The sequence below is a fragment of the Mesoplodon bidens genome (assembly GCF_964165515.1).
Source record: "Mesoplodon bidens genome assembly, chromosome: 17".
Lineage (NCBI taxonomy): Eukaryota > Metazoa > Chordata > Mammalia > Artiodactyla > Ziphiidae > Mesoplodon > Mesoplodon bidens.
Genome location: NC_138174.1, coordinates 65,673,174 through 65,698,544, shown reverse-complemented (window position 1 = coordinate 65,698,544; position 25,371 = coordinate 65,673,174). Strand labels below are relative to the sequence as shown.

The following is a 25,371-nucleotide window of genomic DNA, read 5'->3' as shown; positions in this document are numbered from 1 at the left end:
GGATGGAAAACGGTTTTCTTTTCTGATGTCTATCACAGGCACCCTCCTTATAAATACATATCATTTTCCAAATGAATTAAACTCTTCTATGAATATTAGAGCTCAATGATATTAGAGGTCAATGAATATTAGAGGATGAATTCCACTTAAAAAAAAAACTAACCCTTTCAATACTATATTCAATTCTTATCTTCTTAAAACCATTTCCTTGGACAGTTTCTTAAATAAAAAGCAAAACAAAAATATTCACCCAGGTTCCTCATGGTCTTAAGATAATTATGGCATAACTGCAACATACCAGAAGAAAATGATCTAGGATAGATTTTTAAATCTCCTTTTGGTAAATGTGGCCCGCAGAGTACCATGAGTAATCTATTAAGACCTAAGGAATTCAATCCCTGTATAAAATTCCAGAAAAAGACTAACTATGTGAAAAGGGACATTATAAACCTACCTTCAGGATTCCCACAGGGGAAGAACACCTTAAATGAAAAACCACACCCCAACTCACAGGGGGCATGCTACCGAATCTGTGACCCTATGGAGCACAGCTACACCATCACCAAGTATTTCAAGTTTCTCGTCCACATAAAAGAAAGAAGAGATTCTGGGAAGCACTGGGTTAGCAGCTCACTATTTCCACCAACACCTCGGCCAGTAAGCCAGCCACTGGCCAATAATGTGTCTCTTCATTTTACCCAGAAGCAGCTCTATTAGCCAGACATTCTAAAAACACAAACGTTTCATTGTGCTTGGAGTAACTCCAATATTGGTGCCTTGCTGCAGAACGATGCTGCAGGAATATAAAGTGAGCCATGTGGATGCTGAACCCACACGAAGAGCATCATCAGAAACTGTCAAACCCAGAAGACCAACCCCCAGGAAAGGCTGAAGGTAAACCCCCGGCCAGAAGGCTGTGGAATGTGGGAAGACAACCAAAGGTAGGAGACTTCAGAAGGGCCTGCCTCATGGCAACAATGAGGACAATTTTTAAGGCAAATGTCCCAAAGCTCTCAGGACCAAAAAGGCCTTTCTTCCTCCTTTCTGTCCTGTTTAGACTGAATAAGAAAAGCAAGACAATGCTGGAAGATGTTCTGGAATGGGCTTGGCCAAGTCACCACAAGCAAAGCACAGTGAACCTAACCCACTGCTAGGCTGGGGTTTGGACCCTGCCTGCTGGGTGGGGGAGATGGGGGTCCCCAAAAGCCATGGCTAAGGGGGAACCGTGAAACAGGGGAGGGCGGGGCTCAGCAAGTCAAACCTGGGAAACTAACAAGAAAGACATCAACAACAATAATAAAATGAAACAGCCAGAGGCCACCATGGTACTCCAGAAGAATCAGAGACAGGCTGGGCCGGCTAAACTATTCCAGATGAAAGGCAATCTCTCCACATCGCAAGGGGCTGATCTGATACCAGGGTCCTCGTTTCTTTGTGCGCCTCACCTCCCTCGTTTCTGGGGGATCCTGCACAGACTCCAGCTGGGCTCCAACTGCCATAAACGACATCCAGACTGATTACGGGGAACTCATTTTTTTTCCCCTCAAACAAAACACACACACACACACACGCACGCACGCACGCACGCACACACTCTCAAAGGTCTAGCAGGATCACACAGCTAAAGTTTCCGGAACTTAAATCGTAAAACCACAATCAGAAGTTGTTGTTTGGAAATGCTCACCACAAAAATCTCTGTCCTTTGCTTAAAAAAAAAAAAAAAGGAAAAAAGAAAGAAAAAAAACTTTGCTCTTCATAAAGGTTGGCGGCAAAGAAGGACAAAATCTAACTTAGGCGGAGGGCGTGTTCCTCTTTGTCACCCACCGGGGTCCTCGCGCCGGCGTGGGCGAGCGGAGGGCACCCGGCAGCGCGGTGTCAGCGCCGCCAATGGCCACCTCCCCGGCCCGCGGTCGGTCGCAGGGGCCGAGATTGCAGCCGGAGGTCCGGAAGCCGCGTCCGGCGCTGTCAGCGCGCCGGGTGGGATGGGAGGAAGAGGGGGAAGGGCGCCGCGGGGCGGGGGAGGCGAGAGGGGACGCGCGCGGAGCCCGCAGCCCGAGTCCCCGGAGGTGAGAGGAGGGTGCAAGGGGCGGTGCGGAGCCCGGAGGCCCCCGAGCTCCGGCTATTGTTGCCGGGCTGCCCCGGGCCCGGAGGGCGACTCTCCCGCCTCAGTAGGGGAAGCCCGATCCCACCCGCCGCGCCGTCCTCCGGGCAGGACCCGCGGGCCACGCAGCTACCTCCACCCGCGCCCCGGTCGGTCGGCTCCGGGCGCCCGACTCGCACAAGTTGCCGCCAGTCCGCCGGGATCATTGTTTGCCGCGCGCCTCCTACCTCCACGGCGCAGGCGGCTCCGGCTCTCACTCCCGGCCTCCGGGCTCCGCAGCTCCGAGCTCCCGGCGGCCGAGGGCGCGGCGGCTCCGGCTGCGCGTGCGGCGGGGACGCTCGGCTATTAATACCCGCGGGCGGCGGGGGCGGCGGCGGCGGCGCGGACACGCGAGCGGGGCTGGCGGTGGCCGGCCGAGGTCCGAGCCATCAAAGGTGGCGCGGGGCGGAGGGGAGGGCGGAGCAGGCGGGGTGGGTGGGGAGCGGGCTCAGGGTCGCCATGGCCGCCTCGACGCCGGGCCGAGCGCCACTCGCGCGGGGAGGAGCGGCGCAAAGCGGGCGGCGGCCGCGTCCCCGCCCCGCGCGCCAGCCGAGCGCCCGCAGCCCTGCGCCCGCGCCGGCCCCGCCGCCTCCAGACAGGCGAGCGGGAAGTGAAGGAAGGCGAGCCCCTCCCCGGGCCTGGGCCGGCCCCTCAGCGGGGGGAGCCCTGGCGCCGCGAAGCCCGAGCCGCGGGGACAGCGAGAGAGCCACAGCCCCCTCCAGCGTCCGCGCCCGCGACCTGCGCGCCGGCGCGCCCCGCCCCACTCCGCCCCGCCCCGGGGGCAGGTGCGCCGAGGGGCCGCCCGCCCGAGCGCCCCTCCCCGGCCGGGCGAGCCCACCTCCGATCCGCGCCTTACTTGATCCTACGGCCGGAGCCGGTCTCTCCGCTCGGCGCCGCGCGGCCGATCGCAGGAAGCTCAGCGGAGTCCGCTGCGCCACCAGGGACGCGCCAGTCCAGCCTCTGTGGTTGAAAGCGAGCTAAGGCAGCGGGAGACGAGCGCACGGGCAACACCAGGAGCAGCTAGAGGAGGATCGGTGGCGCGGACTCTGCAGGTCGCTGTTGAGGTTGTGCAAGGGGGAGCCCCGCCCGGGTGCCCACCTACGACTTCACGCTGTCGCGCGGACAGCGGCGCTTCGCAGGGACCCGCGAGCACCACCCCTCCCCCGTGGCCACAGGAGCGGGCTTCCGGCACCACCCTGGGCTACGAGGGACTTAATCCCGGAGGGGCAGTTGTCACCTCCCCTCCCCCCGCCGCGGCCCCGCGTCCTCCACCCACCGCGAATCCCCCGACAATCCCCACCCCTACTCGCCCCTCCGAGGACAGGAGCAGTGCCCCGCGGGGGAAAGGAGTGAAATAGGTTAGCAGGTTTGCAGATTCCTGTTCAGAGCTCCCGGAACTCGTTGGAGGAGGGAGCAAGATCAAGACCCAGCAGGCAGGCACCTAAGGGGGGAGGGTCCCTGTCCCCCCCTGCGGCTGGGAGCTGCCGCCTTACCACCTCCCTCCGCCTTTCCTCAGCCCCTGCTGTTGCCCTTTCTCCTCCTCGCTGTGGATGGGCCCGCTGCACGTGGAGGGAAAAGGACGCGCGGCAGGTTAGAAACGAAAGCGACCCTCTGCTAGATGCCGAGGCTAGTGGGCACCCGCCCCTGACGGCCGCTGACCCCAGAACCCTGCTCGTTTTGCGCCTTAGAGAAGTTTTCGACCTCCAGTCTGGAGGCAGGTTTCTTGGGAGAGGCCACGACTGAACTCAAAGAGGAGCAGGACAGGGGCCCCTGTGGGACAGTGGTCCACACGGGAACACGGTGCCTGAGAGGGACGGGGGCACCTGTGCGGAGCTAGTGTGAGTAGTTTCTGGAGCAAAGAGACATATTTTGAGTTTGAGGTGCTGAACTGTATTTTTTTTTTTAACGCCTGTATATTTGGAGAAGGTGGAAGTAAAAAGGGTCATCTGGGCCTCAAACCTGAAAAGAACAGCAGATGGGAAGTTTGTCATCGAAGAGAAGCAATAGTGGGCTGGAGGCGTGGCTCTGGACAAACCATAGAGCAGACGTTTCGGTGATTCTCTGAGTGTGCTTCTCGGACCTGTAGCGGTAGCAGCACCCGGAAACTTTAAGAAATATAAATTCTTGGGCCCCTCCCCAGACCTACCTTCTCGGGTTCTCCCACCTCAGTGGGCATCAGAATTGCCTGGCCAGCTGATTCAAAGACTTACTGAATCAGAAACTCCAGGAAAGGGAGTCTGGAGTGGGCTTGAGAATGTGCCTTTCTAACAGGTTCCCAGGGGGCTCTGGGCCCACACTTTGAGAACCACCAAATTAGAGTACTGGGTCTCAGAATCACAGAATCACATCAGACTTAAAAAAAACTCGCAACGCCCAGGCTTCACGCCAGCCAAATATATCAGGATTTCTGGGGTGGGAACCCAGGCATCGGTATTGTTAAAGTTCTGGAGGTGATTCCAGTGTGTGGCCAGGTCTGTGGCAGACCTGGGATTCTGGTAAATGCAGATCTGGTTTAGTAAGCTTGAGGCACGATATTCTAACAAGCCCTCCAGTGCTGTTTTTCTTGTTTTTGTTTTGTTTTTTTGCTAGTCTGGGCACTTCACCCAGTAGCAAGCAAGGTGCTATGCCATACCTTACAGCTAAAACCGAAAAACTTGTAGAAATCACAAAAAATTAGAAAAGTGACATTTACCCAGTCACTCTCTTTGGAAGACATTTTCCACATGCTACAGTGTTTATTTCATCTTCTTTTTTTTTTTTTCATCATCTTCTTTCCATGTCTGGAATAAAGTTTGTGTCGTTTCGCTCTTAGCATGTGTATGATCATAATATTGAATACATAACATCTGATGCTGGTTGTTTTTTTTTTTTGATTTTGTTTTTGAGGGAAGGTGACTTTTAAAGGACACAGTCTGAGGCTTTACAGGCAGAGGGTAGTAGCCAGTGGGGAAGAAGGAAAAGAAAGAGGAGGGCAGGTTTGGGGGCTCCCGCTGGGAGAGCCAATTCCTCCAGTTCCTTCCAGCTCTCACAAACATTCTGGGTTTTGTACTTAATCTCATTGAAAACACTTTTTAAATTCCTTTACCTAGAAAGCCAGAGCTACCTGGCCTGGAAAATCTGCCATCTGGAAAATCAACCCCTGAAAAACTGAGGTGTTTCCTTGTCATTTTATGTCATTTATGCCTCATTTTCAGATTTATGATTATAAAAATGTATAATTACCTAGGTCCCCTTTATAACCCATGCCAGCAGCTTACTTAGAAATCTTCCTGAATTAAGTAGTTGTCCTGTTCTTAACTCTTCCTTTTATTGATTTTAGCTATTTTTTATTACAATAAATGTGTGTACATGATAAATTAAGAAATAATTAAACAGTGTAGAAGGGTATTAGGTAAAGCATAAAGCACATAAGGGACCCTTCCCCACATCCCCAATTTCACTTCTCAGAAATCGTTTTCCCATCAGTTTTTAGTCTTTCAGAAACTTTCTAAGCTTAAACAAGTGTGTGTGTGTAAATCTTTTATACTAAAGTGATGACGTGTCACAGTGAAATGAAACTTCTTATTCCACAGTTACCACCCCCTCCCCCCAAACACACCACCACCACCACCACCACGTTTCTGGGTCGGAGAAGTCTCTCTGTTTGGGGCAGTGCTGATCTCTGGACATGAGACTATGAGCTGTCAGTTAGATGAGGACCACTACAAGCAAGAGGCCGCACAGTGATGCTCCAGCTGCCGGTCCCAGATCTTTCACCATCTCAGACCAGGAACCAGGAAGTGAGTAAAGAAGTGTTTTGGAGAGGGTTCTCCAGCCCTATCCCGTTCCTCAGCGATGCTGGCCACCCCCTGCCTTTTCGGTCCTACCAGCTAAGGACACCATGAAGCAAAGAAGAGCCATCTCTGTTGTGCCCTTTCCAAATTCCTGATCCACAAAATCCATGATAAAATTATTTTAAGCTCTTAAAGTTTGCATGGCTTTCTATGAAGCAATAGATAACCAGGATACCCACTAACCAACTGTGCTTGAGAACGCTTACTTCTTACACTTCGTTTTTTAAATAAATAAATTTATTTATTTGGGCTGCGTTGGGTCTTCGTTGCTGTGCGCGGGCTTTTCTCTAGTTGCAGTGAGCAGGGGCTACTCTTCGTTGTTGTGCGTGGGCTTCTCATCGCGGTGGCTTCTCTTGTTACGGAGCACGGGCTCTAGGTGCGCAGGCTTCAGTAGTTGTGGCACGTAGATTCAGTAGTTGTGGCTTGCGGGCTCAGTAGTTGTGGCTCGCGGGCTCTAGAGCGCAGGCTCAGTAGTTGTGGCGCACAGGCTTAGTAGCTCCGTGGCATGTGGGATCTTTCCAGACCAGGGCTTGAACCCATGTCCCCTGCATTGGCAGGTGGATTCTTAACCACTGCACCACCAGGGAAGTCCTACTTACACTTTAAGCCCACACTGGGTATTGGCAAACTTTTAAAATTTGTCAGTTTTATAGGTAAAATGGAAACTTACTTTAAAATTATCCGTTGATATTTCTTTATCCATCAACTTTTATATCCTTTGCTCATTTTGCCCTTGGGGTATTTGTCTTTTTTGTTGATTCTTAATATCTTTATATTGATAGTTAAGGAAATTAGCCCTTTGCTATCATATAGTGAATATTTTTTCTGTTTTGACTTTGTTTATGGTGCTTTTTTTGCAACAAGAGGTTCTTAACTTTTGTAGTGTCAGATTTATCTGTTTGCTTTTCTGTTTTCACATTTTTGCGTCATGCTTGAAAAGTTTTCCCCACTCAAGCCTTTTTAAAAATCACTATATTTTCACACTTTAACAGTTTTATTTTTATATTATAAAATCAATCTATACAGTATTTATTTGGGCATAAGAAATGAGACACAGATCCAACTTTTCTTTTTTCCAAGAGGATAAACAGACACCATTTAAATAATCCATCTCTTCTACACTTGTTTGAAATGCCGATTTTGTCATATAGTAGAGTCCATATTCTTTTCCACTGAGCTGCCTATTCTTGTCCCAGTAACAAAATGTTCATAATATATTTTACCCTCTGATAGAACTTATGCTCTATAATTTCACAGTTTTCCTGGCTAGCCTTAGTATTTGTTTTTCCAGATGAACTTTAGCATCATTTTGTCAAGTTCTAAAAATAAACATACTGCACTTTGATTAGAATTGCTTTGAAATTTTAACCCTCAACTATAACTCCTTCTAAAGTTTCTTCTTTTCTATGTACAATAATAATAATAGCTAAAACATATAGTTGTTAGAACTTAGTGAATGTTAACTCATTTAACTGACACATCAACCCTGTAAAGTAGGAAATATATTATTATGTCCATCTTACAGCTGAGGCTAAGTAACTTAGCCAAGTTCACATAGCTAGTAAATGGCAGAGAAGGTGATTCAAACTCAGGCAGGCAGACTCCAGAGGCGATGCTCTGAGTGGTTATGCTGTGTTTTGCCTCTATATTCATATATCTAAGACAGCTGGAGAAAAGTATTAAACACATACTTCTTTTAGGACAGAAAATAGAATAGATAAAAAGTAAGGACTTTTGGTCATATTTTTTCCACTTCACTTTCAAAAGGAGACATTTAGGAGGAAACCAGAGGAAGGTCATGGATTGGAATCATTTTGAATCTGGCCTGTGTTCTCACCTTTTGATTCTCAGAGAAGAAAATGATACCTAAGGGGAAGGTATATCATTGTTGATGGTTACGTGAAGCATTTTTCATCGTTCAGAAATGCATTGAAAGTTGAAGTTAGGAATGAGCAGGAAAGTGTGTGTGTGTGTGTGTGTGTGTGTGTGTGTGTGTGTGTGTCCATGGTCAAGATAGCAAATCTCTTCGGGCTGTAGGTATGTGCGATAGCCCATACAAAATCACTCTAATGCTTAGAACTAGGCAGTAGGAATTCCATATGTACTTGCATAATTACCCCCTTCTTTAAATTGGACCTCCACACATTTTAAGGCAAAAATAAAGAAAAATGTTCTTCCCCACCCCACTCTCCTCCCCAACAATTGCTGCTAAAATCCATATGTCTAATGCACACTGAAGGATCATCAAAGGATAGATTTTAAAAGAAATCACCTAGTTGCTCCTACCTGGATGGGATGAGGGAAAGCTGGTCACAAGGACGCCTGCATCTCCCAGCTTTACTTCCCTCTTCCCTCAGTGTATCTAAGCTAAAGGCAATCAGTTCTCTCAACTCCCAAATTACCACCACCTCTGGGGGGAAAATCTTTTTGATGAACTGGACGTTAGCAGTTTCTTTATCCTCCTGCATGGGATCAAGCCTGCTTAAATGCAACTCCTAATTCTTGAAAAGAAAGTGAGTTCAATCTAAAGCCACACCTTTTCCCTAAGCAGTGGGATGGTGCTTTTCCCAGCAAGAAGAGCCCTGTTCTTTAGCTCAGCAGTAAAGGGGTTGAAGATGAACAAACATAGCAAGAAACTGGTCCTTGATTGAATTATTCCTTTTTATCCTTTTCATACAGATTGAGACTACTAGTGAAAAGGAGGAAATAAAGGCATATCATTTATGAAATAATTTCTATCCTTGAACAAATTAAAATCCCTATCATACATTCAAACATAACCTAAATAAATGTGCAATGCCTCATCACAGAGCACCTCTAAATATTTCTGTTTTATCTCTGAATGAGGAGTAACCAAGAAAAATGGACCTAAATGACAGTAATCTGAAGTTAATTTTCTTACAGTTAGAAGTTTTGCAACACCAAAAAGAGAGATAGAGAGGATTTTCCTTTCCTAGAACTGCTTAAAATTAGAGTAGATTTGTGTATTATCAGTGGTATACTTACTGTGAGACTGAGAAATTCCACTCCTATGTATTTACCCAAGAAAAACAAAAACCTAAGTGCGCAAAAAGACTTGTACGAAAATGATCATAGCAGCTTTATTTGTAAAACTAAAAAAACAGGGTCGGGAGACAAACACGCCCATCAGCAGGAGAGTGAAAAAGTAAGCAGTGGGGCTTCCCTGATGGCGCAGTGGTTGAGAGTCCACCTGCCGATGCAGGGGACACGGGTTCGTGCCCCGGTCTGGGAAGATCCCACATGCCGCGGAGCGGCTGGGCCCATGAGCCATGGCCGCTGAGCCTGCGCGTCCGGAGCCTGTGCTCCGCAACGGGAGAGGCCACAACAGTGAGAGGCCCGCGTACAGCAAAAAAAAAAAAAAAAAAAGTAAGCAGTGGTATAATCATACGCAATGGACTTACAACTCAACAAGAAAAAGAAATGGACTTCTGATAAATGCAAAACATGGATGAATCTCAAAAACATTTTGCTGAGTGAAAGGAACTTTACACACAAAAAGGTACATAATGTACTTTTCTATTTGAAGTTTTACGACAAAACCAAATACATGGAGAAAAAATCAGAATGGAGGTTGTCTTTGAAGTGCAGAGGGTGAGGACTGGAAGGGTACATGAGAGAATTTTCTGGAGTTATGGGAATGTACCTTGATAGAGGTTTGGGTCAGACAGATGAGTTTGTCAAAACTTAGGGAATATACACTTCAGATCTGCACATTTCATCATATGTAAACATTATCTGAAAAGAAATGAAATAAAACAAATATTGAACTCTAGTTAATGATATACACGCTGAGGTATTTAGGGAAAAGCACTGATGTCATGTACCTTGAAATACATTTAAAAATAACGTCAATTAAAAATGGGCAGAAGACCTAAATAGACATTTCTCCAAAGAAGACATACAGATGGCCAACAGGCACATGAAAAGATGCTCAACATTGCTAATTATTAGAGAAATACAAATCAAAACTACAATGAGGTCCCACTTCATGTGGGTCAGAATGGCCATCATTAAAAAATCTACAAATAAATGCTGGAGAGGGTGTGGAGAAAAGGGAACCCTACTACATTGTTGGTGGGAATGTAAATTGGTAGCACCACTATGGAAAACAGTATGGAGGTTCTCAAAAAATTAAAAATAGAACTACCATATGATCCAGAAATTCCACTTCTGGGTATTTACCGGAAGGAAATGAAATCAGTATCTTGAAGAGAAACACCATGTTTGCTGCAGCATTACTCATAATAGCCAAATATGGAAATAACCTAAGTGTCTGTCAAGGGATGAAGTAATAAAGAAAATGTGAAACACACACACACACACACACACACACACAGAAATACCATTCAGCTTTAAAAAAGAAGGAAATTCTGCCATTTTTGACAACATTATAAGTGAAATAGGCCAGACACAGAAAAACATGATCTATCTCACTTATATGTAGAATCTAAAAAAGTCAAACTCATAGAAGTAGAAAGTAGAATGGTGGTTGCCAGGGGCTGTGGGGGTGAGATGTTAGTCAAAGGGTACAGACTTTCAGTTATAAGATGAATAAGTTCTGGTGATCTAATGTACAGCATGGTGACTATAGTTAATAATACTGGCTTGTATGCTTGAAATTTGCTAAGATAGATCTTGTGTGCTCAGCACACACACACACATACACAAAGTCACTATGTGAGGTGATGGATGTGTTAATTGTGGTAATCATTCCAAAATGTATACATATACTAAATCATCACGTTGTACACCCTAAATACATACAATTTTTATTTGTCAATTATACCTCAATAAGGCTGAAAAAAAAGTTGTCAGCAAGGCTGCCCTCCTATGAAGGCTCTAGAGGAGAATCGTTTCCTGCTTTTTCAGCCTCTGGAGGATGCCTGCATCCCTTGGAGCATGGCCCAGCATCCTTCTTACCTCCGCTTCCCACAACACATCTCTTCCTCTCACTCTGACTTTCCTGCCTTCCTCTTACAAGGACACTTGTGATTACACTGGGCCCAGCTGGACAATCCAGGATAATCTCCCCATTGCAAGACCCTTAAATTAATCACATCTGCAAAGTCCCTTTTACCACACCATATAACATAATCACAGGTTCTAGAGATGAGGACGTGGACATCATTGTGGGGCCATTACTGTGCCTACCACACCCATCATCTCCTCAGCTTTCCCTCCAGAGGAGAGCTAGAGACAGAAAAATATGACTTAGTCAATTGCGGGATATTTATTGAGCAACCACTATGTGCCAGCTATTGTTTCAAGCACTGGGAATAGAGAATAGTACAGACAAAAATTCTTAACCTCAAGGAGCTTATATTCCAGTGCTGGGGAAGGCAAATACACATAGTATATAAGCAAAATCTGAAATGATAAAAAAAAAAATCCTCGGAAAATTAACAATAATACAGAGAGTAGGAAGTGAGTGTGTTTGGAGGCTGAGATTTTGCATAAGGGTGGTTGGGAAGGCCTATGAGAAGGGGCAATTCCAGAAAAGACCAGAAGACAGTGAAGGAGAAAAACAAGAAATATCCATTTATGTGAAACATAAGATGTATCCATATGGATTTGGGGGTTGGGGGGAAGCAGTCTAGGCAGAGAGAGGAGCCACTGAAAGTGCCTGGTGTGTCTGCAGAAGAGCAGGAGGCTAGCGTGTCTGGGTCAGAGGGAGCAGGGCTGGACTCACAGGAGTTGGAGACACAGGTGAAGGAAGCAGAACAAGAGAGAATGATGCAAACTTGGCTTTCACTCAGAGTGAGGTGGGAAGCAATTGGGGAATTTTAAGTAGAGGAGGTACACCATCGGACTTGTACATGATCTCTCTGATTACTGTGTCATGAGTTGACAACAGGGGTGAAAGCAGGTGTCCAGGTGAGTGATGATGGTTGGTGTGGCCCAAGGGGTAATGGTGGAGGTGATGGGAAATGGTCAGAGTCTGGACATCTTGCGAAGGCAGAGCCAAGACGAGCCACTGACAGCCCAGAAGTGGGGTGTGAGGGGGACGAGGAGGGGTCAAGGATGACTCCAGGTTTCTGGCAACTGGAAGAGTGGAGCTGCCATTTATTGAGTTGGAGATGACTGGGGAAAGGAGCAGGTTTGGGGGACAGATCTGTTCCATGTTGAGCATGCTGAGTTTACGTTGTTCATTCAGTATCCAAGAGGAGATGTCAGGAGGCAGGTGGACAGAGAGTCTCAGGAGAGAGGTCCAGACAAGAGTTAAAAATTTAGAAGTTGTGGACTTCCCTGGTGGTACAGTGGTTAAGAATCTGCCTGTCAACGCAGGGGACATGGGTTTGAGCCCTGGTCCGGGTAGATCCCACGTGCCACGGAGCTACTAAGCCCGTGCGCCACAACTACTGAGCCTGTGCTCTAGAGCCCGCAAGCCACAACTACTGAGCCCATGTGCCACAACTACTGAAGCCCATGTGCCTAGAGCCCATGCTCTGCAACAAGAGAAGCTGCTGCAATGAGAAGCCCATGCACCGCAATGAAGAGTAGCCCCTGCTCGCTGCATAGCAACGAAGACCCAACGCAGCCAAAAATAAATTAATTAATTAAAAAAAAATTAGAAGTTGTTATGGGCTAAATGTCCAAGACTCATATTTTGAAACCCCAATCCCCAATCCAATGTTATGGTATTTGGACATGGGGCCTTTGGGAGGTGATTAGAGGTACATGATGTAATGGGGGTGGGGCCCCCATGATGGGATTAGTGCCAGAAGATAAAGAAGGAGAAGGAGGAGGAGAGAAAGAAAGAGAGAGAGAAAATGAGAGTGACTGATCTCCTTCTCTCCATGCACAGGCAGGAAGGAAAGGCCATGTGAGGACACAGCAAGAAGGTGGCCATCTATATATAAGCCAGGAAGAGAGCCCTGAACAGGAACTGAATGGGCAGCACGTTGGTCTTGGACTTCCAGTTTCCAGAAGAGTCAGAAAATAAATTTCTATCGTTTAAGCCCCCAGTCTACGTTACTTTTTATGGCAGCCTGAGCAGACTCAGATGTACGTTAAAAGCATCTTGATCACACTTAAAGCCAAAGAACAGACGAGGTCACCAAGAGAGTGAGTAAAGTTAGACATCCAAGGACGAAGACTCAGGGATCCCACGGTCAGAGGTCAGGAAAACAGGGAGTGGGTCTCGCTAACTGTCATGCTACGAAATCATCTGCGGTCGGTAGTATCTTTGCCATACAGAAAGAATATTGTGACAGTCACTTTTGTAAACCCCATATTGCAATGTTTATTTGTTTCTGATTTGATTCTAACTTAAGCATCCTCAAATATGAGGGTAACCTTTGTGTACTGGTTTCCTGGGGCTGCTATAACAAAGCACCACAGACTGGGTGTCTTGAGCAACAGAAAGTTTCTCACAGTTCTGGAGGCTAGAAGTCCTCAGACTCACGGCGCCGGCAGGGTTGGTTTCTTCTGAGGTCTCTTTCCTTGGCTTGCAGATGGCCATTTTCTCCCTGTTCTTCACATCACCTTCCCTTAGTGTGTGTCTGTGTTCAGATCTTAGAAGGATACCGGTGTTATTTGATTAGGGCCCATCCTAATGACTTCATTTTAACTTAATCACCCCTTTAAAACCTGTCTCCAAATACAGTTGCATTCAGAGATGCTGGGTTTAGAACTTCAACATACGAATTTTAGGGGGACACAACCCAGCCCTTAACACTGTTTCAAGAAGTCTATGAGTTTTCCTTTAGTCTTTGTGTTCATATAACTTCTCATCTCATCCATGACTGAGACTGAGTCTTCTCAGACCCCTCAGTGTCCATTGCCTAGTGAAGAGACCCTGTCTTCTGGGGACACTACAGGGTCACATCTAATTGAATGACCGCTGACTTGGCTTGTAAGTTCTTGAGCATAGCATTCAAAGATCAGGGGGCACCCAGGGGGCTGAGATGGCTTGACAAGTATCAGAAGAGGGTATGATCTGCAGGTGTCACCTCCTGGCCTTTCCTTAATGCCACAGAAGCGAAACCCTGCCACAGGACTTCTGTGGTTGTCATTGTTTTCATGTCTCTGCCTCTGCAAGGGAGAGCCACGCAAGGTGATAAGGCAAAGTCAGTGTAGAAGTACTAGTCTAGCCACAAGGACCCTTGAGATGGGGTGGGGAGGGGGGAGTTTTAGAAGTGTTTGGGCACGTTTCTTGGCCCCTCGATCTCATCACCTCTTTGTTGGTAAAGAAAGACAATAACCGTTGTGCTTTATGTAACTCAAATGATTTTCTTTTCCAAAGCAGAAGAGTTGGGGCCCAGTTTGCAGAGCACAGAGGGATCAAGGCACTGAAACATAGAACAGGGGCCCAGGAAACGGAGACTCTGCTGTGTGCTGAATACTACATGTAGGGCACACAAAACAGTCAAGGAGAATGACAGGCAAACAAAATGCAAATTACAAAGTAAGTGGTAGAAAAACAAAACCCGGAATCTGACTTCAACCTAATAATCCTTACTGGAAGAAAGGGGGCAAAAAACTCTGTACAGAGATAGACATGGTAAAATTTGGGGAATCTCTAAGATAGGTACTCTCTGATATACTGTAATTTGAACTTTTGATATTTAAAAGGAAGAATAGAAGTATTTGAAAGAAACACACGTCCATGAAAACCAGTAGTTCTGGAAGGGCGGATCAGAACATGAATATTATTTTGTCTTTTAAAAAATATTTTTATATTATATTAAAAAATCTTAGAATAACATATAAAATAAAATGGGAATATATGAGAAGTACTTCAAGGTATTTATAAAAAAGATATTACGTGAAAGCCTTGCTACTATTGCTGTGAATCAACATTCTTAGAAGTTATCAGTAGACCTTAGAATTGATGCTGTCCAACTTTCCCATCACTAGCCAGAATTTCTCTTATATTTATATTTATTTATATAAATATATCTCTTATATTTATATTTATAAATATTTATATTTATTTATCTTGGCTCTGTTACCTACTGGCCATGTAAACTTGGACACCTAACTTCATTTTTCACAGCCCTTGTGTCGGCATTTGTGGAGATGAAAGTTGCTTCTTCATATGGCTTTTGGGAGGGATAAATAGAATCATACAACTAAAGCGCTTATGTAAATGAAACATCCTTCTTTAAAAATACAGGAAAGACAAAACCCAAACATCCAAGGGAGGTGCTGGGAAGTAGCGGTTGACCTAGTCAGTAATCTCTGTCTCCCTAACTTTCCCTTTCCCTTGGAATTTCCTCATTTCACTGACTGTAACCAGTTTTGCTCTGGTCCCTAGGGCCACCCCAGTGCATGTAGCTCCTCACGCCTCCTCCACTGGACCTGTGCAGTGGACATCTGTTAGATGATCTGACCATCAGTCCCACCTGCTGCATAGATGTAATCCTAAACACACACCCACGCAGCCTTTGATGGGGCCTGAGATGGCCACCCAATCCAAGATGGCCCATGAGTCCCTTCCCTGAGAATGTGGAAGAGGGATGAAGAGAAACTATTTAGCCTCTGTCTGTATCTCTATTGCTGTATCACATAAACTTGAGAATTGTTGTTGACAACTGTTTTCTATCATGTGAACCGGGAAACAGACACATTTAGGTTTCAGTGTGAAAAAAACAGAGACATAGGTGTCCAGAGGGGTAGAGGCAAGAGAGAGAAAGGTGTATTGGTTTCTCGAGGCTGCCACAGCTCAGCGTCTTAGACTGGGACAGCTTAACACAATGCATATGTGTTCTCTCACAGTTCTGGAGGCTAGAAGCTCAAAATCAAGGTGCTGGCAGAGCCATGCTCCCTCTGAAAGCTCTAGGGAGGATCCGTTCCATGTCTTTCTCTTTGGTCCTGATGTTTGCTGGCAATTCTTGGTGTCCCTTGACTCGTATCACTCCAGTTGCCACCTCCATCTTTTCATGGCATTCTTCGCTCTGGGTCTGTTTGTCTCTCCTCTTCTGATGAGGACACCAGTCATATTAGATTAGGGCCCACCCTATTCTGGTACAACCTCATCTTAAGTCGATGACACCTGGAAAGAGCCTATTTCCAGATAAGGTCACCTTCACAGGTACCAGGGGTTAGGACTTCAATATGTCTTTTGCAGGGGACACAGTTCAACCCAAAACAGAAAGAGTTTTTGGATTCTCTACTGCCTGCCAAGCCCTGGCTCCATCTCTAAGGCCCGGCTATATCCTGTCCTTTCATTCCTGGTGGTACCCCAGTAAGAAAGCCCACTGTTACATGAGCTGGTCAGAACTAATTTGTTTACTTATTGTCAAGAGAGTTCTAATTAACACACTAGGCACGGTCCAACCCCTGCTATTGTTTCCTCTATTGTTTCACTTTAGAGACACACTGCAGCTTTAAAAATTTTTTGCTAAATGTCAAAGGGGTAGAGAGGGAATGAATGCGGAAGTGATGCAACTAACAAAATGCAGATTTCTGACCCAATTACTATCTGCTTGTACCCGGTTTACATGCCTGTTCTGCACCTGATATCTAAAGGTAGCACTTCCCAAATCATATTATACAAAAATGATGTTCATGAAAAAACTCATACCGAAGGTAGTTAGACCTTAAAATTTACTTTTATAAAAGGTTATAGATGAGGAAACTGAAGACCTGGAGAGATTATCGACTTGCCTGAGAGGCGCACAACCAAACCCAGCCAACCCGAGAATAGAAACACCTTCTCTTTTCATGATTTAATTCTGACAATCACATTCAATGTTAAGACGAAACACTGATGTATTATTTTAGAATATCTTTTGATGAAACTGTCTGATTTTTCAACTGTTTGCAGAGAGCCTCCTATGTACCAGGCACTAAACTAAATGTTCCAGAGACAGAACCCACCACTAGCACCTGACAAAGTACATAAATTAAAATCATTACTATCTTTAGAAAAGCAGAAAGCAGACTGTAATTCAATCAAGGTCCCACACAGCAAGCTCTACAACAAGAAACCAGCAAGATCCTTACTCTCTAATTCCAGGTTTCTAAGTGTTTTCAACCAGATCCTATTTCCACTGCACATGCAAATTTCATTTCTGTTCCCCCATTTGTTCTAATCTGTTTCTGAAAAAAACATTTTAGTTAAAAAAAAATATTATGCAACAAATGGCATGAAAAAGAAATAAAAGGGGACTGTTTTAGATTAAAAAAGACTTAAGGGACATAACAAAAGAACATGTGTGGAATTTGTTTGGATTCTGAATCCAGCAAGGCAAATGTAGAAAAACATTTTGAGACAACCAACGAATTTTTATTATGGTCTGAGTATTATGATTCCAAGAATTACTGTTAATTTCGTTAGGTGTGATAAACGGCCTCGTGCTTATGTAAGAAAATGTCCATAATCTTTAGAGATACATTATGAAGTATGTAGGAAGAAAATGATATGAAATCTGAAATGTGCTTTAAAATATTACAGTAAAGGGGAAAAGCAGGTAGCCACTATGACAAAACTTGATGATAACTTAATCTAGGTTTTGTTTTATGGGAATTTATTCTACGACTCTTTCTTTTGAATTTTTCATGGTAAATTTAGAAAATACATCTAAGTAAATTACCTATAGCAGTTAGCACATGATAACCTGTCTTTACCGTATAATAACAGAAACCCAAACACCCATTTTGCATTAGACAATTTATCTGGTGAGTTCTTGTCTCTCTTGGACACAGCAGCATACTTTTAGTTCGATAAAAGCCTTTAAAGCAAATCCCAGACATCTTGTCATTTCACCCAAGCATCCTTTGGGGTGGTTCGCTCAAATCAGAAACGAAATGAAAAATCACTGTTTTATGGAGGTTTCACTCTGGTGTGGGCAGCTGGGGATGGACAGCAAGTCAGGAAACTAATAAATAGAAACACATCAGGTGGTAAGTGTTAACAAGAACCATAAAGCAGGATGAGGGAACAGAGAATGATGGGACAGGTGCAGTTTTACACTGGGTGGTCGAGGACTGCTTTCCCAATGGGTGATATTGGGGCGGAGCCTTGAAGGAGGTGAGGAAAACGGCCGGGTGGGGGGAGGGTGCTCCAGAAAGAGGGACCAGCATGTGTTGGTGAGTTTGGAGATAGCAGTGGGGTCAGGGTGACAGGTGATGAGGTCAGAACGGTGCCTGGACCAGGTGATGTAGGGTTGCACCAGGGGTCCCCAAGGCCACCCCCAGGTTCAGTGATTCATGGGAGGACTCATAGGCTCGGCAGATACTCATACTCATGACTGTGATTTATTACAGCAAAAGGATTCATAGCAAGGTCAGGAAAGACGAAAGGTGCGTGGGGTGAAGTCCGGGAAACCAGATGCAGCTTCCAGAGTACTCTCCCGGTGGAGCCACACGGGACAGGCTGATCTCCCCCAGCTACGTGTTGTGACAATGAGTGTGAACTCTTGTCCGCCAGGGAAACTCACTATAGACTCAGTGCGGGGAGGACAAGCCACATGGTACCCTCTGCCTGGCAGGTACCCACATCCCAGACTCCCAACGGGAAAGCAGGTGTTCAGCATGAACCATACTGTTCGTACCAACAGCTTAGGGACAGTGAGCCACTCATACCAGCTCGTGGTGGGAACTCTGCTGAAATCCAAGTTCTCGGGTGCCAGCCGAGGGCTGAGCTTGCAAGCACGGGCCTGTCTCCGGGTAGCGGTCAGGCTGACAGTGTACTGCCTCTTCTCTGCATAAGGGCCCTGTAGGCAGTGGGAAGGACTGCAGAGCGTGGGAAGCAGAGGATGGAAGTGGAGGACGGGGGATGCCAGGGTCCTCCTTTATTCCCCATCCAGGGGTCATAGAAACATTAGGGATGACAGAGACCACCGAGAATGTCAATGCCAGTGTCACGCTTCCCTGGGCACAGCCCGCCCCAGGAAGTGGCCGCTGAGTCAAGACCTTCCATTGATGTATAGAATCTAATCAGAACAGAAAGGAAAGCCTTTTCTAAGGCCTGGGGCCAGAAAAAAAGAACACATTGGAGCACCTGACCCTTAAAAGTCAGGGGCAGCCTATCAGCCAGGGTTCTGCAGAGAAATGAAATGTGTGTGCGTGTACGTGTGTGTGTATGTGTGTGTGTATAACGAGATTCATTTCAAGTCATTGGCTCTTGTGATTGTGGGGCTGACAAGTCTGAGGTTTGGAAGACAGGTCAGCAGGATAGAAATTCTCCAGTTGGAGCTGACGCTGCAGTCTTGAGGTGGACTTTCTTCTTCCTCAGGGAAATCTTGATTTTGTTTGTAAGGCCTTCAACTGATGGGACGAGGCCCCCGCCCCCAGGTTACAGTGGGCTGGGTGGTGATCTCCTTCACTTCAAATCAGCTGATTATAGATGTTAACACACCTACAAAATGTTTTCACAGCAACCCCTAGGTCAGTGGCTACTTGAATAGCTGGATACCATGTCAAGTTGACTCATGAAACTAACCATCGCAGATGAGGCCAGCAGCTAGAGCAAGCAAGCCAGAGGGGCTGATCTCCATGTGTACCCAGCAGGCCGTAAGTGGACTGTGGTACAACTAAGTGAAGTCAGGCTGGTCATGGGCTAAGCCCATGAGTTCCTTTGACCGACGTCTTCTTTAGATGACTAGGGTTGAGACAGTCAGGGACCCATGCTCTCCACATTACACCTGAGGTTGCCCATCCCCTTCTGGCTTCTGCTGCAGGCTATACCCTCCCAGAGAACAACCTCGGTTTGAGCTGAACCCCAGCCCCACATGGAAGAGCAGGGCTTTCCCCTTACATGCACACTTACATCTCAACCCCAGCCAGGTTAATTCAGAGCAAGTGACCCAAGTGTGGCAACTAGAAGTTCGTCCCTTCACAACTTAACACAGTTCTTGGCACACAGTGGCTGCTAATCAAATGCCCCTTCTCCCCCTTAATTCCAGATGAGATGACATTTAGACTGCCCTGGGTGCACTTCTCAATGCTCTGGTCTCTCTAGTTTGTCAGTAGTTTTCTTAAAATATGTGGCATTCAAAATCTGACATAATGTACGCTGTGTTATTAACAAAATCAGAAGAACTATTATTTTCTGAGATCAACTACTAGATGCCTATTAATTCAATTAAAGATGCAGTTGGGGACTTCCCTGGTGGTGCAGTGGCTAAGATTCCGCCTGCCAATGCAGGGGACACGGGTTCGAGCCCTGGTCTGGGAAGATCCCATATGCCTCGGAGCAACTAAGCCCACGTGCCACAACTACTAAGCCTGTGCTCTAGAGCCCGCGAGCCACAACTACTGGGCCTGCATGTCACACCTACTAAAGCCCGCGCACCTAGAGCCTGTGCTCCGCAACAAGAGAAGCCACCATGGTCAGAAGCAGGTGCACTGCAACAAAGAGTAACCCCTGCTCGCCACGACTAGAGAAAGCCCACGCGTGCAGCAATGAAGATCCAATGCAGCCATAAATAAATAAATAAATAAATAAATAAATAAATAAATAAATTTATTTATTTATTTTTAAAAATGCAGTTGGTTTTTTTTTTTTTAGCTCTGCATTTGTTCACTGAGCAAACTTTTCTGAGCACCTACTATGTGCCAGGGGCTACTCTAGATACTAGAGACACGGAGGTGAACAAGAGCTTACATTCTAACAGCAGAGACAGACATTAAACAAGCATACAGGTAAGTATCTCAGGTCATTTCAGATAATAAGTGCTAGGACGACAAAACATTCTAATGCCATAGGGAGTGACTGCGAATGGGGAGCAGTATTGGACAGGGTAGTCAGGGAGGACCTCCCTGAGGAGGTGACTTTTGAGCCTGGACCCGAGTGATGACAAGTTGCTACATGGAGAGCAAACTATCACACTACTGATTCATTAACCCATCATCAAACAAAACGAAGCCAAACTTAGATTTGTTTACATGAATTATTAAACCTGATCTTCCTACGCTTTCTTCAGCAAGAGATATATGCATTGTGCTGACGTAATAACCACATTTTCTAGTTTCTCTATCTGACGCTTTGACAACTTGAGGCCTTGTGAACCCTGGAGGGACAGCCCCTCCAGGGCCAGCCAATTCCTGGAGATAGCACACTCTCCTGCCAGCACACCTTTCAAATGCAAACCAACCAATCCACCAACCACCTCCTCTACTGGGCTCTCACACTCCAGGCCACTATTCCCCTGCCTTAATCACCCCAGGGCCAGGTACCAGATATGTAGGGATGGCTCCTATACCCCAGAGCCCACTGGGATTATTTAAACTACCCAATCCTAAACCAGCTCACCCTCCCTTGCCTTGCCTTTCCCAAGGAAACCACAATAAAGGCTCTCGTCCACATTTTTCCCCTCAACACTCTGCCTCCTGAGAGACACTGGTGCTTCCCAGCACAGGCCTGCATGGCCTGGTGTGGCATGCCTCCTGTCTCTAGGGAACTTCAAATATAATAAAAATTTCCGCCTTCATAACAGTCATTCCCATGTCTGCATGTCTTACCTAATTAAAACAAATCTTGGGTACATTTTAAAACAGTTTACATTTGAACTACGATCATGCAGCCTGTAGAACAAAAACCACATTCACAGAAAGACAGACAAGATGAAAAGGCAGAGGGCTATGTACCAGATGAAAGAACAAGATAAAACCCCAGAAAAACAACTAAATGAAGTGGAGATAGGCAACTTTCCAGAAAAAGAATTCAGAATAATGATAGTGAAGATGATCCAGCACCTCGGAAAAAGAATGGAGGCAAAGATTGAGAAGATGCAAGAAATGTTTAACAAAGACCTAGAAGAATTAAAGAACAAACAAACAGAGATGAACAATGCAATAACTGAAATGAAAAATACACTACAAGGGATCAATAACAGAATAACTGAGGCAGAAGAACGGAGAAGTGACCTGGAAGACAGAATGGCTGAATTCACTGCTGCGGAACAGAATAAAGAAAAAAGAATGAAAAGAAATGAAGAGAGCCTAAGAGACCTCTGGGACAACATTAAACACAACAACATTTGAATTACAGGGGTCCCAGAAGGAGAAGAGAGAAAGAAAGGACCCGAGAAAATATCTGAAGAGTTTATAGTTGAAAACTTCCCTAACATGGGAAGGGAAATAGCCACCCAAGTCCAGGAAGCACAGAAAGTCCCATACAGGATAAACCAAAGGAGAAACATGCTGAGACACATAGTAATCAAACTGGAAAAAATTAAAGACAAAGAAAAATTATTGAAAGCAACAAGGGAAAAATGACAAATAACATTCAAGGGAACTCCCATAAGGTTAACAGCTGATTTCTCAGCAGAAACTCTACAAGCCAAAAGGGAGTGGCATGACATATTTAAAGTGATGAAAGGGAAGAACCTACAACCAAGATCACTCTAGCTGACAAGGATCTCATTCAGATTCGATGGAGAGATCAAAAGCTTTACAGACAAGCAAAAGCTAAGAGAATTCAGCACCACCAAACCAGCTCTACAAGAAATGCTAAAGGAACTTCTCTAAGTGGGAAACACAAGAGAAGAAAAGGACCTATAAAAACAAACCCAAAACAAGAAAATGGTAATAGGAACATACATATCAATAATTACCTTAGGACTTCCCTGGTGGCACAGTGGTTGGGAATCCGCCTGCCGGTGCAGGGGACATGGGTTCGAGCCCTGGTCCGGGAGGATCCCACAAGCCACGGAGCGGCTGGGCCCGTGTGCCACAGCTACTGAGCCTGTGCTCTAGGGCCCATGAGCCACAACTACTGAAGCCTGTGTGCCACAACTACTGAGACCCCAGCGCCTGGAGCCCGTGCTCCGCGACAAGAGAGGCCACAGCAATGAGGAGCCCGCACACCACAACAAAGAGTAGCCCCCGCTCGCCCCAACTGGAGACAGCCTTTGTGCAGCAACAGAGACCCAACACGGCCAAAAATAAATAATAAATAAATTTATTTAAAAAAAAAATTACCTTAAACGTGAATGGATTAAATGCTCCAACCAAAAGACACAGGCTCGCTGAATGGATACAAAAACAAGACCCATATATATGCTGTCTACAAGAGACCCACTTCAGACCTAGGGGTACATACAGACTGAAAGTGAGGGGATGGAAAAAGATATTCCATGCAAATGGAAATCAAAAGAAAGCTGGAGTAGAAATACTCATATCAGATAAAATAGATTTTAAAATAAAGAATGTTACAAGAGACAAGGAAGGACACTACATAATGATCAAGGGATCAATCCAAGAAGAAGATATAACAATTATAGATATATATGCACCCAACATAGGAGCACCTCAATACATAAGGCAACTGCTAACAGCTCTAAAAGAGGAAATCAACAGTAACACAATAATACTGGGGGACTTTAACACCTCACTTACACCAATGGACAGATCATCCAAACAGAAAATTAATAAGGAAACACAAGCTTTAAATGACACAATAGACCAGATAGATTTAATTGATATTTATAGGACATTCCATCCAAAACAGCAGATTACACTTTTTTCTCAAGTGTGCACAGAACATTCTCCAGGATTCATCACATCGTGGATCACAAATTAAGCCTCAGTAAATTTAAGAAAACTGAAATCATATCAAGCATCTTTTCAGACCACAACGCTATGAGATTAGAAATCAATTACAGGGAAGAAAAACGTAAAAAACACAAACACATGGACGCTAAACAATACGTTACTAAATAACTAAAGATCACTGAAGAAATCAAAGAGGAAATCAAACAATACCTAGAAACAAATGACAATGAAAACACGATGATCCAAAACCTATGGGATGCAGCAAAAGCAGTTCTAAGAGGGAAGTTTATAGCAATACAATCCTACCTGAAGAAACAACAAACATCTCAAATAAACAATCTAACCTTACACCTAAAAGAACTAGAGAAAGAAGAACAAACAAGACCCAAAGTTAGTAGAAGGAAAGAAATTATAAAGATCAGGGCAGAAATAAATGAAATAGAAACAAAGAAGATAATAACAAAGATCAATAAAACTAAAAGCTGGTTCTTTGAGAAGATAAACAAAATTGATAAACCATTAGCCAGACTCATCAAGAAAAAGAAGGAGAGGACTCAAATCAATAAAATTAGAAATGAAAAAGGAGAAGTTATAACAGACACCACAGAAATACAGAGCATCCTAAGAGACTACTACAAGCAAATCTATGCCAATAAAATGGACAACCTGGAAGAAATGGACAAAGTCTTAGAAAGGTATAACCTTCCAAGACTGAACCAGGAAGAAATAGAAAATATGCACAGACCATTCACAAGTAATGCAACTGAAACTGTGATTAAAAATCTTCCAACAAACAAAAGTCCAGGACCAGATGGCTTCACAGGTGAATTCTATCAAACATTTAGAGAAGAACTAACACCCATCCTTCTCAAACTCTTCCCAAAAACTACAGAGGAAGGAACACTCCCAAACTCATTCTATGTGTCCACCATCACCCTGAAACCAAAACCAGACAAAGATACTACAAAAAAAGAGAATTACAGACCAATATCACTGATGAATATAGATGCAAAAATCCTCAACAAAATACTAGCAAACAGACTCCAACAACACATTAAAAGGGTCATACACCATGATCAAGTGGGATTTATCCCAGGGATGCAAGGATTCTTCAATATACACCAATCAATCAATGTGATATACCATACTAACAAGTTGAAGAATAAAAACCATATGATCATCTCAATAGATGCAGAAAAAGCTTTTGACAAAATTCAACACCGATTTATGATAAAAACTCTCCAGAAAGTGGACATAGAGGGAACCTACCTCAACATAATAAAGGCATACTACAAATCGACAGCAAACATCATTCTCCATGGTGAAAAACTGAAAGCATTTCCTCTAAATCAGGAACAAGACAAGGATGTCTACTCTCACTGCTATTATTCAACACAGTTTTGGAAGTCCTACCTATGGCAATCAGAGAAGAAAAAGAATAAAAGGAATACAAATTGGAAAAGAAGAAGTACAGCTGTCACTGTTTGCAGATGACATGATACTATACATAGAGAATCCTAAAGATGCCACCAGAAAACTACTAGAGCTAATCAATGAATTTGGTAAAGTTGCAGGATACAAAATGCACAGAAATATCTTGCATTCCTATACACTGTCAATGAAAGATCAGAAAGAGAAATTAAGGAAACAATCCCATTCACCATTGCAACAAAAAGAATAAAATACCTAGGAATAAACCTATCTAAGGAGGTAAAGGACCTGTACTCAGAAAACTGTAAGACACTGATGAAAGAAATCAAAGATGACACAAACAGATGCAGAGATATACCATGTTCTTGGATTGGGAGAATCAATATTGTGAAAATGACTATACTACCCAAAGCAATCTACAGATTCAGTGCAATCTCTATCAAATTACCAATAGCATTTTTTACAGAACTAGAACAAAAATTCTTAAAATTTGTATGGAGA

The 25,371-nt window shown here is 44.8% G+C and overlaps 1 protein-coding gene and 1 long non-coding RNA gene across 3 annotated transcripts in view; one reads left to right on the top strand and one right to left on the bottom strand.

The window, feature by feature from the left end:
• FARP1 (FERM, ARH/RhoGEF and pleckstrin domain protein 1) overlaps positions 1 to 2,692 on the bottom strand; it is a 295,459-nt gene extending 292,767 nt beyond the window's left edge. The window contains exon 1 of the mRNA XM_081214634.1: positions 2,329 to 2,692. The gene's annotated coding sequence lies outside the window, so the exon portion shown is untranslated. The remainder of the gene's footprint in view (positions 1 to 2,328) is intronic.
• A 241-nt stretch (positions 2,693 to 2,933) lies between these two features.
• LOC308604991 lies at positions 2,934 to 6,222 on the top strand. 2 transcript variants are annotated; one of them, XR_014013586.1, is made up of 2 exons: positions 2,934 to 3,192; positions 5,713 to 6,222. It is a non-coding gene; the product is annotated as an uncharacterized lncRNA (long non-coding RNA). The 2 variants fall into 2 exon arrangements; XR_014013587.1 differs by having other exon boundaries at positions 2,934 to 3,204.
• Positions 6,223 to 25,371: the final 19,149 nt, after the last annotated feature.